This window comes from Triticum urartu, chromosome 2, assembly GCF_003073215.2.
Source record: "Triticum urartu cultivar G1812 chromosome 2, Tu2.1, whole genome shotgun sequence".
Classification (NCBI taxonomy): Eukaryota; Viridiplantae; Streptophyta; class Magnoliopsida; order Poales; family Poaceae; genus Triticum; species Triticum urartu.
In genome coordinates, this window is record NC_053023.1 from 169,426,069 (window position 1) to 169,446,155 (window position 20,087).

General features: G+C 45.7%; 1 pseudogene; it reads left to right on the forward strand.

Annotated features, from left to right (window-relative positions):
• The first annotated feature begins 1,009 nt into the window (after nucleotides 1-1,009).
• On the forward strand, nucleotides 1,010-18,647 carry LOC125541349 (annotated as a pseudogene).
• Nucleotides 18,648-20,087: the final 1,440 nt, after the last annotated feature.

Consider the following 20,087-nt stretch of genomic DNA (forward strand, 5'->3'; position numbering starts at 1 on the left):
TATCATAATAAATACTATGCTACTATGTGTCATGCATGACAATAAATAAAGCACTACATGATACTACCATATGCTACTATGCATTAGGGAGGTAGTATCATATGCATGATACTAGTATATGATACTCCCCATTACAACCAGCCTAAAATCAAGCCTCTCCTCGTTGTACGAGTTTACATACCCGCAGTGTACAATACTCCATTTGCTGCAACCTCTAATATACCCCACCACAATCTAAAATATATATTCCTGTCTTGACCAGATGAGCGTGCAAACTACAATCACCAAGATGACAGGCAGGGACAGAAGATTATTTTAATAAAAAAAGCATGGAGCTGACCCCAATGATTTTAAAGCTTACAAGCATGATACACGCTATCCTAGACTACTCTACACATGAAACTGCCACACGAGCGTCCGGGCTACGCTTGGCTCTTTGCCTCTTCGGGAAGTCGAACAATGATGGAATACTACTGTAGTGGAGGAGTACTACAGTATGCTTCTGGCCATCTAACACCGATTGAACTACTACATGTCCACCGCGTGCGGGAGGGAGAGCGTGTAGAGAACGAAAGCTTCTCCTAGTCCTGCCAGCCACCACGCTCATGGGCGAGGGAGGGATGCAGCTTCATTGACTTACTTCTCATGCCTTTGCGTGTATGACAGGTGGGACCAACAGGAGGGTGGCGCACCTGTCATGCAGCCAAAGGCAGGTGCGGTTAAGGCGAGAGGACGTTGTAGTAATCAAACTTCTCGGTCTTGTACGAGTTGACGCGACAGATCAAAGCACCGCACTCGATATATTTCAATAATTTGCGTTTACTGATGCATTAATTACAATGCATGCATGCCATGACTCTCCTTTTGATACTCGCATGTGTTGATTTAATGCACCTTGAAGTAGTATGAATATGTGTGCCCCGGCCCTAATAAAGCGAGAGATGGTTGTGCACGAGGAGGGCAGAATTCTGAGGATGGCGAGATCATGCAGATGGAACAGGACCCGACGATGGAGATCTCTATGGTCTCGATGGACCTCACCTTGCCCCACTGCCCCTTGTGCCTTCGCCCCTTGAAGCCTCCAGTGTATGAGGTTCGAATACACCTCCTCCGTTCGGCTGATCGAGCACGGTGCAGGTTTCTTGATTGATGTGTTGTTTGATTGATTTGTGCAGTGCAAGGGAGGGCACCTGGCTTGAGTGGACTGCCACATCGAGCGCCCCGAAAACCAGCGGAAGTGCCAGAAGTGCGAGCGCGGCAGTGGCTTCGACAGTGGACGCCGTCCTCTCCTCGGTGAGGGTGGAGTGCCTGCACGAAGGATGTGGGCTCTACGTCACTTACCACAAGCGCGCCAATCACCAGAGCGTGTGTCCGCTCGCGCCCTGCAAATGCCCCGTGCCCGTCTGCGGCTACGAAGGCCCGCTGCCAGCGCTCTCCTACCACATCAGCACCGTGCATCCCGTGCCCGTGCATAGGATCCAGTACGGCAAGGTGCTTGTAACGCCCTCGATGCGGCTATATCTCCTACGTGTCAAAGAACGACTTAGAGGCATAACCGCATTGAAAGCAATGTCGCAAGTAAGGTAATCTTCACAACAACCCATGTAAATATATAAAAGGGGAAAGAATACATAGTTGGCTTACACTCGCCACGCCACACAAATACATGAATAACATTACAATCATCCAAAACACTCATGGTCCGACTACGGTACCAAAATAAAAGATCAACCCCACATGCGACACGGACCCCGATCGCCCCAACTGGGCACCACTACTGATCATCTGGGAAAGACACATAGTAACGACGAGAGTCTTCATTGAACTCCCACTTGAGCTCAAGCGCATCGTCTGGAATGGTATCATCGGTCCCTGCATCTGGTTTTGGAAGTAAACTGTGAGTCACGGGGACTCAGCAATCTCGCACCCTCGCGATCAAGACTATTTAAGCTTATAGGTAAGGCAAGGTAATATGTGGAGCTGCAGCAAGCGACTAGCATATATGGTGGCTATCCTGTTCGCAAAAGAGAGCGAGAAGAGAAGGCAAAGCATGAACGAAGAACTATGATCAAGAAGTGATCCTAGAACAACCTACGTCAAACATTACTCCACCGTGTTCACTTCCCGGACTCCGCCGAGAAGATACCATCATGGTTACACACGCGGTTGATTCATTTTAATTAAGTTAAGTTTCATGTTTTCTACAACCAGACATTAACAAATTCCCATCTGCCCATAACCGCGGGCACAGATTTCGAAAGTTCAAGTCCCTGCAGGGGTGTCCCAACTTAGCCCATCATAAGCTCTCACGGTCAACGAAGGATATTCCTTCTCCCGAGACATTCCGATCAGACTCGGCATCCCGGTTTTACAAGACATCCTCGACAATGGTAAAACAAGTCCAGCAACACCGCCCGAATGTGCCAACAAATCCCGATAGGAGCTGCACATATCTTGTTCTCAGGGCACACTCAGATGAACACTACGTACAACTAAAACCAACCCTCAAGTTTCCCCGAGGTGGCACTGCAAGTGGCTCTTTTTGGACCAACACTCAGAGGAGCACTGGCCCGGGGGGTTTAAATAAAGATGACCCTTGGGATCTGGAAACCCAAGGGAAAAAAGGCTAGGTGGCAAATGGTAAAACCAAGGTTGGGCATTGCTGGAGGAGTTTTATTCAAGGCGAACTGTCAAGGGGTTCCCATTATAACCCAACCGCGTAAGGAACACAAAATCCGGGAACATAACACCGATATGATAGAAACTAGGGCGGCAAGAGTGGAACAAAGCACTAGGAAAAAGGCCGAGCCTTCCACCCTTTACCAAGTATATAGGTGCATTAATATAACAAGATAATATGGTGATATCCCAACAATAAACAATGTTCCAACAAGGAACGATCTCCAATCTTCACCTGCAACTAGCAACGCTATAAGAGGGGCCGAGCAAAGCGGTAACATAGCCAATCAACAGTTTGCTAGGACATGGTGGGTTAGAGGTTTGACATGGCAGTTTGGGAGGCATGATAAGCAAGTGGTAGGTATCATAGCATAGGCATAGCAAAAGAGCAAGCATCTAGCAAGCAAAGATAGAAGTGATTTCGAGGGTATGATAATATTGCCTACAAAGTTGTCATAGTTGACTTGATCCTCGTAAGCAAACTCAACGGGCTCCTCATTCACAAACTCTTCTCCAGGCTCTACCCAAATAAGACAAACAAGCAAAAGTAACACAATCAACCACGTGCAATGCTCAAACAACATGATGCGAACATGGTATGCTATGCGGGATGCGATATGTGATGCATATGCAAGATTGGACAAGGAATGATTGAACCTGGCCTCAACATGGAAATCCAAGAGTGCCACTAGAAAGGTGAGGTGATTTTGGTTGAAATCGATATAAAGATCACCGGAATCGGCTGCACGGTTTGGAAATGGCAAGCAAAACAAATATGACACCGGTCTGCGATAATCAGCAAGTAGCAATCTAAATGCATCAAGATAAATATGGTAAAGCACCCAAACATGACAAAAAAATACATGGAAGGGATCCACTCATGATGCTTGACAAAAGATGAACACTGAGCTACAGCTAATTCATCCATTAACAGGTTCAAACAAGCATGGCAAAAGTGTAAACGGTAATAGGTTTCAGACTTAGTGAAATTAACACAAGTCTAGAATTTAACATCAGGAAGCACACTTTAGAGCATGAAAACTACATGCTACAGGAACTTAACATGGCAAAGCAAGGCATGGCATGAAGCTACTCGAAGCACTTAACAAAAGTCCCTTAGTGACCTTGAGCCAAAAGGGATCGTAAAATACAATTGCAAGCATGTGAACATGGCAAAAACATAAACAGATCTCAGACTTGGTGAAAAACTGGAGCATGCAAAACAGTTACCGAGTAGGCATGTTTACGAGCTCGATGCACTCACTACAGAGCATGGCATGACAAACTAAGCACACACTCATCAATAATACATGGCATAGAAGCTAGACATGGCAAGAACAATAACATAGCATGCACGGATCAATAGCAACATCCTCGGCAAAATCGCTAACAAGTCAACAATCTGCCAGGATTCACGAAATAGCAAAAGTAGAGCTCGATTGACTCAAGCTAGGGTGCTCCATAAATTCAAACAAAGACATGGATGGATAGATCACCACAATGTTAACAAATCATCCTCACTGATCATCCTTAAAAGAGGCACGAATCACTAGGAAACAACATGAACATATGGCATAACAACAAAAACAGAACAAGGACTTAGTGAAATTCTAAGTCCTTGAAATCAGCATTACCGATTACGCTACTTTGGAAGCTTGTGCTAGTCACCACACATATCACAAAAATACATGGTAAGCACCTATGTAAAGATGGCATGGCATATAACAAAACTCATGTAGAGCTCAGGAGCATATCATGCACACATTAATCATGGCAAATATGACAAATATCTATTTGATGAAACAGATCTGGCAATTTTATCACATAGCCCTCTTCCAACAGCATTTCGGGCATCAGGATGGGCTCAGATGAAAATGACGCAATGAGATGAAATGATGTACTCGTTGAGGCGAACATTTTGATATGATACATGCGCAAATCGGAGCTACGGATGCAGAGATACGACATGCCAAAGTTTGCAAAATAAATAGGGTTTCGGGGGAAAAGTCAACCCTCGAAGTGGATCCAGATCTGGATCGGCTGGAGTTACTGTAGCAGGGCGCGACTTTCGAGGTTCTCCGGAGACGGGGATGATGCCGAACTTGGAGGAGAGGAGGCGCGGAAGTGGAGGTGGCCTGAGGTTTGGCGACGCCGGCGCGGGGCATCGCCGGAGCTCGGCGGCGCGGGTCGACGAGGTAGCGCGGCGAGGCGGCGTTCGAGGCGGCGGAGGTAGCCGGCAATGGCGGCGCGGCGGCCGACCGAGCGAAGTGGCGATGGCGGCGGACGGCGGAGCGAGCATCGTCGGGCGGCGTGGCCTCGGGCACCCGCGCGAGCGGCGGCACGCGGATGGGCTTAGGGGGCCCGAGCTGGGCCTCGTCGGGCCGGCGGCAGAGGGAGCAGCGAGGCGACACGTGTCACGCCCTAGTTGGGCGCGGACGGCGGCGGCAGTGCGTCCGGCGCGAAGCGGACATGTCTGGCGTGGCAGGAGATGATTTCTAGGGTTTCGGGGAAGAAGACCCGTGATTTTTGGAGGAGGAGCTATTTATAGGCATAGAGGGAGTTAGGAAGCTCCAAATGGAGTGCGGTTTTTGGCCACGCGATCGTGATCGAACGCTCTAGGTGATGGAAGGTCTTTGGTGGGTTTTGGGCCAAATGGGAAGGGTGTTGGTCTGCAACACAAACGAGGCCTTCTCGGTCCCTCGGTTAACCATTGGAGTATCAAACGAAGTCCAAATGCACGAAACTTGACAGGCGGTCTACTGGTAGTAAACCAAGTCCGCATGACAAGTCACGGTCCAATCCGGAAATTTTTAACCCCCACACACGAAAAGAGGTAGAAAGGGGCACCGGAGGAGATAGGTGCGCCGGAATGCAAAACAGACAACGGGGAAAAAGCTCGGATGCATGAGACGAACACGTATGCAAATGCAATGCACATGATGACACGATATGAGATGCATGACAAAGGAAACAACACACGGAGACAAAAACCCAAACCCGAGGTAAATAAAATAACTTAGGCCAGAAACAGCAAGAGTTAGAGTACAGATAAGGTAAATTACATCCGGGCTGTTACAACACTCCACCACTATGAAAGGATCTCGTCCCGAGATCTAGGACTGGAAAAACGCCGGCTACTCAGAACGGAGGTGATCCTCGCGTTCCCAGGTGGCTTCACGGTCGAAATGGTGTGACCACTTGACTTTGAGGAATTTGATTGACTTATTGCGAGTCTTGCGCCCAGTTTCTTCAAGAATAGCAACTGGGTGATCACGATAAGAGAGGTCTTCTTGGAGATCAATGTCTTCGAAGTTGACGGTGCGGTCAGGGGTCTTGAAGCACTTGCGGAGCTGAGAGACATGGAACACGTCATGCACGTTTGCAAAGTTGGAGGGAAGCTCGAGTTGATAGGCGAGATCGCCTCTCTTGCTGACGATCTTGAAAGGACCCACGTATCTAGGGGCAAGCTTCCCTTTGATACCGAAGCAACGAGTACCTTTCATTGGAGAGACGCGGAGGTAAACATGATCTCCGATCTTGAAAGCCAAGTCACGATGCTTACTATCATAGTAGCTCTTCTGGCGTGATTGCGCTGCTTTGAGGTTATCACGAATGACTTTGCACATCGCCTCTGCCTCTGTGATCAAGTCATTTCCAAGAAGTTGACGTTCACCGGTCTCTGACCAGTTAAGAGGAGTACGACACTTCCTGCCATAGAGAATTTCAAATGGGGCCTTGCCCGAACTTTCTTGAAAACTGTTGTTGTAGGAGAACTCGGCATATGGAAGACAATCTTCCCACTTCATACCGAAAGAGATAACGCAAGCCCTGAGCATATCTTCAAGAATCTGATTGACACGCTCAACTTGACCGCTAGTTTGAGGATGAAAAGCTGTGCTGAAACGGATGTTGGTGCCCATGGCCTTCTGAAAAGAATCCCAAAACTTGGAGGTAAAGATGCTGCCACGGTCTGAAGAGATCAGCTGTGGAATGCCGTGCAGAGAGACAATCTGAGAGGTATAAAGCTCCGCTAATTGAGCTGCAGTGATAGACTCTTTGATAGGCAGGAAATGAGCCACTTTAGTGAGTTTGTCGTTGACAACGAATATAGCATCATTGCCACGCTTGGACTTTGGAAATCCCATCACAAAGTCCATCTCAATGTGGTCAAACATCCATTCTGGAATGGCAAGAGGTTGGAGGAGACCAGCTGGTCATTGGTGTTCTGCCTTCACTCTTTTGCAGCCATCACATTCATTCACGAACTGAGCAATCTCGCGCTTCATTCGAGTCCACCAATACGCCTGCTTGAGGTCCTGGTACATCTTCGTACTCCCAGGGTGGATAGAGAGGAGTGAATTGTGAGCCTCGTTCAAAATGACTTTACGAAGGTCACCTTTAGGCACAACAATGCGATCCTCGAAGAAGAGGGTTGACTCTTGGCAATCCCAATCTTCACCTTCTTCACCATAGCATCAAGAAGTTGAGCCTCGCGAATCTGATCTTCCAAAGTAGGAGAGACTGGAAGGTTTGCGAGGAAACCTTGAGGAACAACTTGCAAATTGAGTTTGCGGAAAACTTCACAAAGCTCGGGTTGGTAGGGATTGAGAATCAGACTGTTGCAGTAAGCCTTCCTGCTCAATGCGTCAGCAATCACATTGGCCTTACCTGGAGTATATTCGATGCTCGGATTATACTCTTGAATCATTTCGACCCAACGAGTCTGCCTGAGGTTGAGATTAGGCTGAGTGAAGATGTACTTGAGACTCTTGTGGTCAGTGAAGATGTCCACTTTTCTTCCCAATAAGAGATGTCTCCAAGTCAAAAGAGCATGCACAACTGCCACCAACTCAAGGTCGTGAGTGGGGTAGTTCTTCTCGTTGGGCTTCAACTGGCGAGAGGTATAAGCCACAACTTTCTTCTCTTGCATCAACACTGCACCAAGGCCTTGAAGAGAGGCATCACAGAAGACCTTGAACGGTTTGGATTCATCAGGAGGAGTCAGAACTGGAGCAGTGACTAATTTCTCTTTCAGGGTGTTGAAAGAGATGTCACATTCCGGAGACCAAACGTACTTCACATGCTTCTGGAGAAGTTTTGAAAGAGGCTTCGCGATCTTTGAAAAGTTCTCAACGAACCTTCGACAATAGCTTGCGAGACCAAGGAAGCTGCGGAGTTGCTTCATGTTCTGAGGTGGTTCCCAATTCACAATTGCAGACACCTTCTCAGGATTCACTGCTATGCCCTTGGCAGAGATGATATGCCCAAGATAGAGAACCTCATCGAGCCAAAACTCGCACTTTGAGAACTTGGCGTAGAACTGATGTTCTCTGAGCTTATCGAGCACCAAATGCAAGTGTTTGGCATGATGTTCCTTGTTCTTCCAAAAGACCAGAATGTCATCGAGGTAGACCAAGATGAAGTCATTTGTGTAGGGGTTGAAGATGAAGTTCATCATGCGAGAGAAAGTTGGCGGAGCGTTGACGAGGCCAAAAGACATGAAAGTGTATTCATACGAACCATAGCTTGTTCTGAAAGCCGTCTTGGGGATATCTTGCTCATGGATTCGAATCTGGTGATAGCCCATACGGAGATCAAGCTTGGAGAATACTTGAGCACCTTTGAGTTGTTCAAACAGCTCGTTGATGTTGGGAAGTGGGTACTTGTTCTTCATAGTCTTCTTGTTCAATGGATGGTAGTCAACACAAAGTCGGTTTGTTCCATCCTTCTTCACAAAAAGAACTCCGCAACCCCACGGAGAAGAACTAGGTCGGATGAGACCCATTCGCTCTTGAATATTGAGTTGCTTCTTCAGCTCCTTCAACTCTTCAGGTCCAAGCTTGTAAGGACATTTGCAAACAGGTTCCGTGCCCGGCTCAAGATCGATGATGAATTCATCTGGCCGGTGCGGAGGCATTCCTGGAAGCTCTTCTGGAAAGACGTCTTGATATTCGCAAACGACTGGAATTTGAGAGATGGCATCCATTTCACCCTTCTCATTGAGAGAAAATAGGCGGATGGTATCATCACGGGCGGCAAAAACAATTACATCCTCAGACGAATGAGTCAATTGAATCTGCCTGGCAGCATAATCAAGATGAGCCTTGTGCTTTGAAAGCCAATCCATTCTGGGAATAAGATCAATATCCTAGTTACCAAGAACCACTGGAGAGGACAGAAACTTGTAGTCGCCCAACGTGATAGTAACATCCGGGACGCAATTGTTAGAAGTCATTTGCTTGCCCGGAGACACAATCTTCAATGGGAAAGGAATCCTTTCGGTCACAAAATCATGCTTGGAAACAAATGGTCTTGAAATAAAAGAAAGCGATGCACCAATGTCAAAAAGAACTTTTGCAGGAACATCGTTAACAGGAAGGTTACCCATGATGACATCTGGCGAGTCCTCTGCCTAAGCTGTGTTCAACAAGTTGACCTTGGCGTGCTTGGGGTTATTCTTGACCATAGTTGTACCTGCTGATCTCACAGGAGGAGGAGGAGGAGGGAGACACCTCTGATTGAAGCATTTGTTGGCATAGTGACCCTTCTGTTGGCACTTGTTGCACGTGACCTCTGAAAGCGGACGGTGATACGGAGCACTCGATCTTGGAGCTTGAGACGAAGTCTTGTTCTGAAAGCCAGGGTTGGGTGGGTGGGAAGATCCACTGCCACCTTTGCTCTTGTGCTGATAAGGCTGACGGAACGGAGGAGGAGGAAGCCAATACTTCTGCTGCTTATCCACTTGAGTTGAGGAAGAAGGAGTTGCATCTCCGACTCGCTTCTTGGAAGCATTGCACTTCAGTTGAGCAGTCTCTTGCTTCATTGCCATGTTGTAAAACTCATCGTACCTCTTGGGCTCAAAGAGAACGAGAGCTAGCTAGATTTCATCTCTGAGACCACCCCTGAACTGGTATATCATGCTCTTCTCGTCAGGGACGTCTTGCTTAGAAAAATGGGCGAGCTTCTGAAACATCTTGTTGTACTCGTAAACAGACATAGAGCCTTGCTTCAGGTTGCGGAATTCCTTACGCTTGCTTTCAATCACGCTTTGAGGAATATGATGAGCTTTGAAGTCTTGACGGAATTCATCCCAGGTGATCACACGGCCTCCTCTGGAATCTTTGTATTGCTGAAACCATTCTGCAACTTGGTCTTTGAGTTGGAAGGAAGCGAACTTGACAAAGTCCTCAGGCCTGACGTTACTGCACTCGAAATGCTTGCATATGTCCATGAGCCAATCATCAGCGTCTGTTCCCTCAACACAATTGCTGAAGGTCTTTGGCTGGTTAGCAAGGAACTGGTTGAGTGTAGCAAAGTGATTCTGATTGTTGCCTTGGCCCTGGTTCCCTTGGTTGCGCTCTTGAAGAAGTTGCATGATCAGCTGCGTGTTTGCATTGGTAGCGGCCATCACAGCTTGCCATGCCTCCGGAGGTGGAGGTGGTGGTGGCGGATCGGGATTCGGAGTCGTGCGCGTTGGAGGAGCCATCCTGAAGAGGTTGACATCCATTAGCACATAGATAGACAAATATTAAAGCTGAATCAAACGGGTTGAAATTGCAACATATAGTCTTCACATCCGAACAAAATGAACGAATGCATTCCAATCGAAATGGTCACATATCCATAAATTGAGAAGCCACTTAGAATTGAGGTAGAAGAATAAAACCAACAAGGTACAGAACAAGAACAAATACTCGGTGAGGATTACCCAATCCCAAACCAAATATCCGCGGAAGAAGAACTAGAGCTACAAGAATTCCCACCTATGAAACTCCCGAACCTTTCTGGTTATGCAATCAGGTGTTGGGGATACAGGGGAAGCATAATATCTCACCCAAATCTAGCAAATCCTACATCCAGCTGTATCCATCCTTCAACACATAACCGAGAAAAACTTCGGAAATCGTTTACCTCAACCTTCGAAAAGCATCCGTTATACGAGTTATGGCAATACTCCCGAACTCCCGCCCCAGTGCTGGGTGGCGTCGAGATTATCTCACCAAGAACTGCATAAAAGAGATTTTCGATGTCGGCGAAACTCAGGTGTTCCAGAATCTTAACGATAAAATTGTGACGACAACACCTCAGAGCTCAACTCCCCGGGACACTGCCACAACCCCTAAATGACAGGGGGCACCAAGAACAATGTTCTCGTCACAAATCGATCGGAACAATTCCAAGATACCCACGTGATCCTAAAATTTTTTTAGTGAAATTTGAGAAGAGAAGAGTAAAGACTCTATGTCAGGATGCCTTACCAGAGCGATGAAGGGACTGGGGAGTAAAAAGAATTCCTAAGCTCTCCGATATATAATTCCTAAATGACTCAAAACATTTTTCTAGACTCAACAGCGCCAACAATTCGATAAAGCAGGGGGCTCCTAAGGTCGGGGAAGGCTCTGATTACCAACTTGTAACGTCCTCGATGCGGCTATATCTCCTACATGTCAAAGCACGACTTAGAGGCATAACCGCATTGAAAGCAATGTCGCAAGTAAGGTAATCTTCACAACAACCCATGTAAAAATATAAAAAGGGAAAGGATACATAGTTGGCTTACACTCTCCACGTCACACAAATACATGAATAACATTACAATCATCGAAAACACTCATGGTCTGACTACGGTACCAAAATAAAAGATCAACCCCACATGCGACACGGACCCAGATCGCCCCAACTGGGCACAACTACTGATCATCTGGGAAAGACACATAGTAACGACGAGAGTCTTCATCGAACTCCCACTTGAGCTCAAGCGCATTGTCTGGAACGGTATCATCGGTCCCTGCATCTGGTTTTGGAAGTAAACTGTGAGTCACGGGGACTCAACAATCTCGCACCCTCGCGATCAAGACTATTTAAGCTTATAGGTAAGGCAAGGTAATATGTGGAGCTGCAGCAAGCGACTAGCATATATGGTGGCTATCCTGTTCGCAAAAGAGAGAGAGAAGAGAAGGCAAAGCACGAACGAAGAACTATGTTCAAGAAGTGATCCTAGAACAACCTACGTCAAATATTACTCCAACACCGTGTTCACTTCCCGGACTCCGCCTAGAAGAGACCATCACGGTTACACACGCGGTTGATTCATTTTAATTAAGTTAAGTTTCATGTTTTCTACAACCGGACATTAACAAATTCCCATCTGCCCATAACCGCGGGCACGGCTTTCGAAAGTTCAAATCCCTGCAGGGGTGCCCCAACTTAGCCCATCACAAGCTCTCATGGTCAACGAAGGATATTCCTTCTCCCGAGACATTCCGATCAGACTCGGCATCCCGGTTTTACAAGACATCCTCGACAATGGTAAAACAAGTCCAGCAACACCGCCCGAATGTGCTGACAAATCCCGATAGGAGCTGCACATATCTCGTTCTCAGGGCACACTCAGATGAACACTACGTACAACTAAAACCAACCCTCAAGTTTCCCCGAGGTGGCGCTGCAAGTGGCTCTGTTTGGACCAACACTCAGAGGAGCACTGGCCCGGGGGGTTTAAATAAAGATGACCCTTGGGCTCCGGAAACCCAAGGGAAAAAAAGGCTAGGTGGAAAATGGTAAAACCAAGGTTGGGCATTGCTGGAGGAGTTTTATTCAAGTCGAACTATCAAGGGGTTCCCATTATAACCCAGCCGCCTAAGGAACGCAAAATCCGGGAACATAACACCGATATGACGGAAACTAGGGCGGCAAGAGTGGAACAAAACACTAGGCAAAAGGCCGAGCCTTCCACCATATACCAATTATATAGGTGCATTAAGATAACAAGATAATATGGTGATATCCCAACAATAAACAAAGTTCCAACAAGGAACGATCTCCAATCTTCACCTCCAACTAGCAACGCTATAAGAGGGGCTGAGCAAAGCGGTAACATAGCCAATCAACGGTTTGCTAGGACATGGTGGGTTAGAGGTTTGACATGGCAGTTTGGGAGGCATGATAAGCAAGTGGTAGGTATCGTAGCATAGGGATAGCAAAAGAGCGAGCATCTAGCAAGCAAAGATAGAAGTGATTTCGAGGGTATGATCATCTTGCCTGCAAAGTTGTCAGAGTTGACTTGATCCTCGTAAGCAAACTCAACGGGCTCCTCGTTCACAAACTCTTCTCCCTGCTCTTCCCAAACAAGACAAACAAGCAAAAGGAACACAATCAACCACGTGCAATGCTCAAACAACATGATGCGAACATGGTATGCTATGCGGGATGCGATATGTGATGCATATGCAAGATTGGACAAGGAATGATTGAACCAGGTCTCAACTTGGAAATCCAAGAGTGCCACTGGAAAGTTGAGGTGATTTCGGTTGAAATCGATATAAAGATCACCGGAATTGGATGCACGGTTTGGAAATGGCAAGCAAAATAAATATGGCACCGGTGTGCGATAATCAGCAAGTAGCCATCTAAATGCATCAAGATAAATATGCTACAGCACCCAAACATGACAACAAAATACATGGAAGGTATCCACTCATGATGCTTGACAAAATATGAACACTGAGATACGGCTAATTCATCCATTGAGAGTTTCAAACAAGAATGGAAAAAGTGCAAACGGTAACAGGTTTCAGACTTAGTGAAATTAACACAAGTCTGGAATTTAACATCAGGAAGCACACTTTAGAGCATGAAAAGTACATGCTACAGGAACTGAACATGGCAAAGCAAGGCATGTCATGAAGCTACTCAAAGCACTTAACAAAAGTCCCTTAGTGACCTTGAGCCAAAAGGGATCATAAAATACAATTGCAAGCATGTGAACATGGCAAAAACATAAACAGATCTCAGACTTGGTGAAAAACTGGAGCATGCAAAACAGTTAACGAGTAGGCATGTTTACAAGCTCGATGCACTCACTAGATAGCATGGCATGACAAACTAAGCATACACCCATCAAGAATACATGGCATAGAAGCTAGACATGGAAAGAACAATAACATAGCATGCACGGATCAATAGCAACATCCTCGGCAAAATCGCTAACAAGTCAACAATCTGCCAGGATTCATGAAATAGCAAAAGTAGAGCTCGATTGACTCAAGCTAGGTTGCTCCATAAATGCAAAAAAAGACATGGATGGATAGATCGCCATAATGTTAACAAATCATCCTCACTGATCATCCTCAAAAGAGGCACGGATCACTAGGAAACAACATGAACATATGGCATACCGACAAAAACAGAACAAGGACTTAGTGAAATTTTAAGTCCCTGAAATCAGCATTACCGATTACGCTACTTTGCAAGCTTGTGCTAGTCACCACGCATATCACAAAAATACATGGTAAGCACCTATGTAAAGATGGCATGGCATATAACAAAACTCATGTAGAGCTCAGGAGCATATCATGCACACATTAATCATGGCAAATATGACAAATATCTACTTGATGAAACAGATCTGGCAATTTTATCACATAGCCCTCTTCCAACAGCATTTCGGGCATCAAGATAGGCTCAAATGAAAATGACGCAGTGAGATGAAATGATGTACTCGTTGAGGCGAACATTTTGATATGCTACACGCGCAAATCGGAGCTACGGATGCAGAGATACGACATGCCAAAGTTTGCAAAATAAATAGGGTTTCGGGTATAGCGACACGACCCGAATGGATCAAGTCTCTGTGCTTAAGTGTCATCCCTGGATCGGTATGCTGACACACACAGTACTCGAGGATTTATAACAGAGGTAAATCACATGTATAAAGTAACATAAATACTATTACCTCAATCCAAAAATAGCGGAAGTAACAAGGTTGTGGATTCCCATCAACACCAACGGCAAAGTTGAGTGTAGAAATCATAACCCTAACGTATCACTTACTCGTCGTATGATAATCCTGCAACATGAGATGTTGCAACCACAAAGGGTCAGTACATTGAATGTACTGGCAAATTCACACCATAGAGAATGATGAATAAAGGCTATCACTACATGCATATTTGGCTGGTGGAAAAGCTCTATTGTTTAGTTTTTGCGAAAAGCCAATTTCTCCCTACTGCAAAGGAATAAATTTTATTTAACTATCATGGTGGTTGTTAAACATTGAGAATGGTTGACAGCATTCTCAATCCCAATTAAGTAACATCATTAAACCCAACAATATTCATTTAAAGTAACGTGATGAGATCAACAGGATAATCCAAGAACTAGATACTCAAGACGTCCATAACCGGGGACACGGCTAATCATGATTAGGTTATACAGTCTGCAGAGGTTTGCGCACTTTTCCCCACAAGACTCGATCTCCTCTGTTGGATTTCTCGCACTACATGGTGTTTGAGAAACGGATGATCGAGACATAGTCTTTCAGAAGCGTTTGCACCTTGGGTAGACCGTACCACCTACAACCCCTACATCTGCTAGTCTACCACTGTAAGAGTTCACACGACTTAATCAACTATGCTAGAGCCCATAATAGCTTGTGGCTGCACACGGAAGTTTCTAGCATGAATAATCTTATGATCCCTTTGAGCCTGGGTGGCGAACCATAGGAGGATCACACGGTAACCCCGGGATCTCCTAGGACAACACTAGTATATCCCCAGGTGTCCGGGCAAGTCCACTGGTATATCCCCAGGGTGCCCCAACCAATCCACCCAGATGTGTATTAAAGTAGCCACCTTAAGTTAAACCTTAGTTAACAATAATCTCTCACATCCATCATGAAATACTCTCAAACCCAATCCACGTCTACGAGCATAGCATGGCAATTAAAGCATAACGTAATAGTAACTCCCAAGGGTTTGAATGTAACAGGGTAATATGCTCTACCTCATCAACTACTTCCCAATACCCACATGTTACCAATCCTACTCATGCAATGTTGGAGGGTGAAACTAATGCATAAAAACTGGGTATGAAAGGAATATGATCAAGGTGTGAACTTGCCTGCAATGTTGATGAAGATGATTCGCACTCAAAACTCTTGATAGTTCTACTCGTCACACTCCGGTCAATCTATCGTAATCAAGCAATAGTAACCACACATAAGCAATCACTCAAAAAAACCAGAAGGATCGAAGAAGTCGATTCGAAAAACATCAAAACCAAGCAAATAGCTCTTGCAACATAAAACAATTTCTAACAGTACCAAAATTATGTGAATTTGGCCTTATCAGAAGGTTTAGGTCAAGAGCTTCGATTTGCAAAAAAGAATCAACTCAAATGGAGCTATGAAACTCAAGTTATGATCAAATGAAGTTTGAATTCAAATCTGATCTAATTTAAATTTTAAACTTTTCAAAAACATGTTTGAGTTGGATTACTGGAAGGAGGGGATCATAACAAAGACGTGGGCATTGGTTTCGTCTAATTTGGATAAACGAGTGAAAAGTTATGGCTATTTGAAAAATCAGGGCCAAGCTGTTTTACGGAAGAAAAAAAATAGCTACGGGCTAGGGTCTAATGTATAAATACGTAGACTAATTGATAATCTAATTATTTTATCATATTAGTCTAAAAATAATAAACTACGGAGGTATAAGAAGAAAAAAAATACCTTTATAAGGCAGAGAAAAGACAACTTTGGAGAGAAGAGACAATTTCCAGAAGTCGCGCCAGGGAGGAGAAATATATTTTTCTTAAATGAATCTAGTCAAACCAAAATATTGATTTAACCCGAATCAGATGATTTTTGGAGGCTCTATGGGTCTATATTTATTGGTGGAAAAGAGGCTTAGGGGTCAAAGGCTAGGCAATGTGGGACTAAACGTAGACGAAAATATAGAGGCGATGGGCCTAAAGGCCTTCGGCCGGCCACGCGGTGCAGTTCTTTTTTCTCTTTTTTTTACAGAATGCGATAAACTGAAAAATGAAAATAATATAAAACTTTATATAGGCATATTATATATCAAAATTTTCAGAATTTTTTTCTACAACATGAACATTTTTATAAATTCAAATAAAATCCACACAAATTCAGATAAATCAAAGAGTGCTACAGGTCTATTAAAATCCAACAAAAAACATTTTAAAAATATCAAAATGATTTCAAATTTATTTCTCTCCAATTTTTTGTTGTAGGGAATCATGTTACCCTATTTTCCATATATTTTATTTTTGGAGAAAAATAATTTGAATAAAATCCAAATAACTCCAAATTGAAAAATAATTCCAAAAAAGACTTGGAATTTGATCCTTTGAAACTCCCAACTCATATTTCATATAATTTGAAGAAGTCATTTTATCTCCTCTCGTGAAAATCATTGAGTTGCATAAAGTTTCAGAATTGGAGATATTTTCCAAATGAAATTCAAATATTTTCAACACCCCTTGTCATTTAAATAAATGGAAGAAGTCATGTCATCTTCTCTCCAGGGTTTCGTGGTGAAAAGAATTTGAATTCACGGAGATCACGAATGAAAAATGAAAGTTTGGGAAAGTCCTTTTATTCCCTCTCATTTAACTTTCAAAAAGGTTTCGAATTTAACTCAATTTCACACAATCAATCAAACAATCAATCAAATCTATCTATTTATTATAACATTCCAAAATTTAGAATTTTGGGATGTTACATCGGGGGAAAAGTCAACCCTCGAAGTGGATCCAGATCTGGATCGGCCGGAGTTACTGTAGCAGGGCGCGACTTCCGAGGTTCGCCGGAGACGGGGATGACGCCGGACTTGGAGGAGAGGAGGCGCGGCAGTGGAGGTGGCCGGAGGTGGGGCGACGCCGGCGCGGGGCGGCGCCGGAGCTCGGCGGCGCAGGTCGGCGAGGTAGCGCAGCGGGGCGGCGTTCGAGGCGGCGGAGGCAGCCGGCAATGGCGGCGCGGCGGCCGGCCAAGCGAAGCGGCGGACGGCGGAGCGAGCACCGTCGGGCGGCGCGGCCTCAGGCACCCGCGCGGGCAGCGACCCGCGGATGGGCTTGGGGGGCCCGAGCGGGGCCTCGTCGGGCTGGCGGCGGAGGGAGCAGCGAGGCGACACGTGTCACGCCCTAGTTGGGCGCGGACGGCGGCGGCGGTGCGTCCGGCACGGAGCGGACATGTCCGGCGTGGGAGGAGACGATTTCTAGGGTTTCGGGGAAGAAGACCCGTGATTTTTGGAGGAGGAGCTATTTATAGGCATAGAGGGAGCTAGGAAGCTCCAAATGGAGTGCGGTTTTCGGCCACGCGATCATGATCGAACGCTCTAGGTGATGGAAGGGTCTTTGGTGGGTTTTGGGCCAAATTGGAAGGGTGTTGGGCTGCAACACAAATGAGGCCTTCTCGGTCCCTCGGTTAACCATTGGAGTATCAAACGAAGTCCAAATGGCACGAAACTTGACAGGCGGTCTACCAGTAGTAAACCAAGTCCGCATGACAAGTCTCGGTCCAATCCGGAAATGGTTAACCCCCAGACACGAAAAGAGGTAGAAAGGGGCACCGGAGGAGATAGGAGCGCCGGAATGCAAAACGGACAACGGGGAAAAAGCTCGGATGCATGAGACAAACACGTATGCAAATGCAATGCACATGATGACATGATATGAGATGCATGACAAAGGCAACAACACACGGAGACAAAAACCCGAACCCGAGGTAAATAAAATAACTTAGGCCGGAAACGGCAAGAGTTGGAGTACAGATAAGGTAAATTACATCCGGGGTGTTACAGTGCTCCAGCTGCAAGTGCCACTGTCGGAGCCACGACTTTTGCTGTTCGCGGAGGAGGACGGTTGTGCGTTTTTCTTGGTCGGTGGCATGCTCGACATCAGCGCGCCTATCGCCGTGTCGGTCATCTGCGTTAGAGCGGGGCCATCCCCACTTCCACACTACATAGCCAAGTTGTGGGTGAACGGCCCGCCGGGGGAGCCCAAAAGGCAGGACCGATGCCGTCAGGGTGGAAAGGGAGGTGACAAGCAGCAAGGATCCCGGCGACGTCGCCGTGCATGAGCTGACCTTCTTCACAGTTCCACCCAAGCTGCTGGTCGGGGCTAAGCTGGTGTCCCTCCACATTCAGATTGACAAGCTCATGTCCTAAATGATTCTACAGTGCCTTCTGTTTATCTTAGTAATATGCTAATATAGGGGTTAGCTTGGTCTACTTTAGCTTAAGAGATGGTGGGCTTTGGTGGCGATGCAACAATTACTTCGACATCAGATCAGCCGTTAAAGTAATTTCCAACAATCGAACGAATATTTTGTGTCTGTTGGATATAAAGACCCTTTGGGTAAGAAGTATAACTGCTTATAAGAAGTAAGTATAACAGCTTATATGCTTGTTTGTTCAGGAAGTGTTGCATACTTGTGCGAGTTGACGCGACACATCAAAGTAGTACTACTAGCAGTACTCCCTCCGATCCTAATTTCTCTGCGCATGTGCATAATTCAAATTTGAACTACATGCACATGCTCCAGTACATAAATTGGTTGAAAAATCAAATATGTGTCCTTGGGTGCATGCTTAGGTCCCATGCAAGAAATAGGAATGAATTTCAAACACCAGGGCATCGTTGATTGCCAGCAAAACATTGAGAAGCCTGGTTTTTAAATTCTTGTAAATCCAAAACTCGTCTAGAATTCATGAAACTTGGCATGCTATCATGGAGTGGCATCAACATGCCGTGGTACAAATTTTGTCCCATTTGGGGCAGGTTTGCGTATATGCTTCTCATAAACCGGAGCTTCCCACAACAAGCATGATGGTTTTCGGTAGGGAACGTCCCACCTTTGGGGACGAAACGATATCCATTGCCTCCTATTGCTTTCAAGTTTTTTTTCTCGTGTCAACATAGAACAAGAGGAGTGTTGTGTGAATTTTATTGATTTTTCGGGGTTCGTTTGGACATTTTTATGCATTAACTGAGTTTTCGATGCATTTATGTGCATAATTCAAATTTGAACTACATGCGCATGCTCCAGTACAAATAAATTGGTTGAAAAATCAAATATGTGTCCTTGGGTGCATGCTTAGGTCCCATGAAAGAAATGGGAATGAATTTCAAACACCGGGGCACCGTTGATTGCCGACAAAACATTGAGATACCTGGCTTTTAAATTCTAATAGATCCAAAACTCATCTGAAATTCATGAAACTTGGCATGCTATCTTGGAGCGTGTCGGCGTCCTGGGACGGGGTCCCCAGACTTGCCTTCCTGCGGCCCGCTGCGTGGCTAAGCCAGCAGGCCGTACGACCCATCTTCATCAACAAGGCATCCAAGACCCTCGCGATGGGCCAAGCCTCGCGAGGCGGACTGTAACACCCTCGATGCGACTGTATCTCCCACGTGTCGAGGCACGACTTAGAGGCATAATCGCATTGAAGGCATATGTCGCAAGTCAGGCAATCATCACAAACATCCCATGTAATATAGATAATAAAAATGGATAACATAGTTGGCTTACACTCGCCACGTCAATCAAGTACATAAATAACATACATCATCCAAACACTCATGGCCCGACTACGGCGCCAAAATAA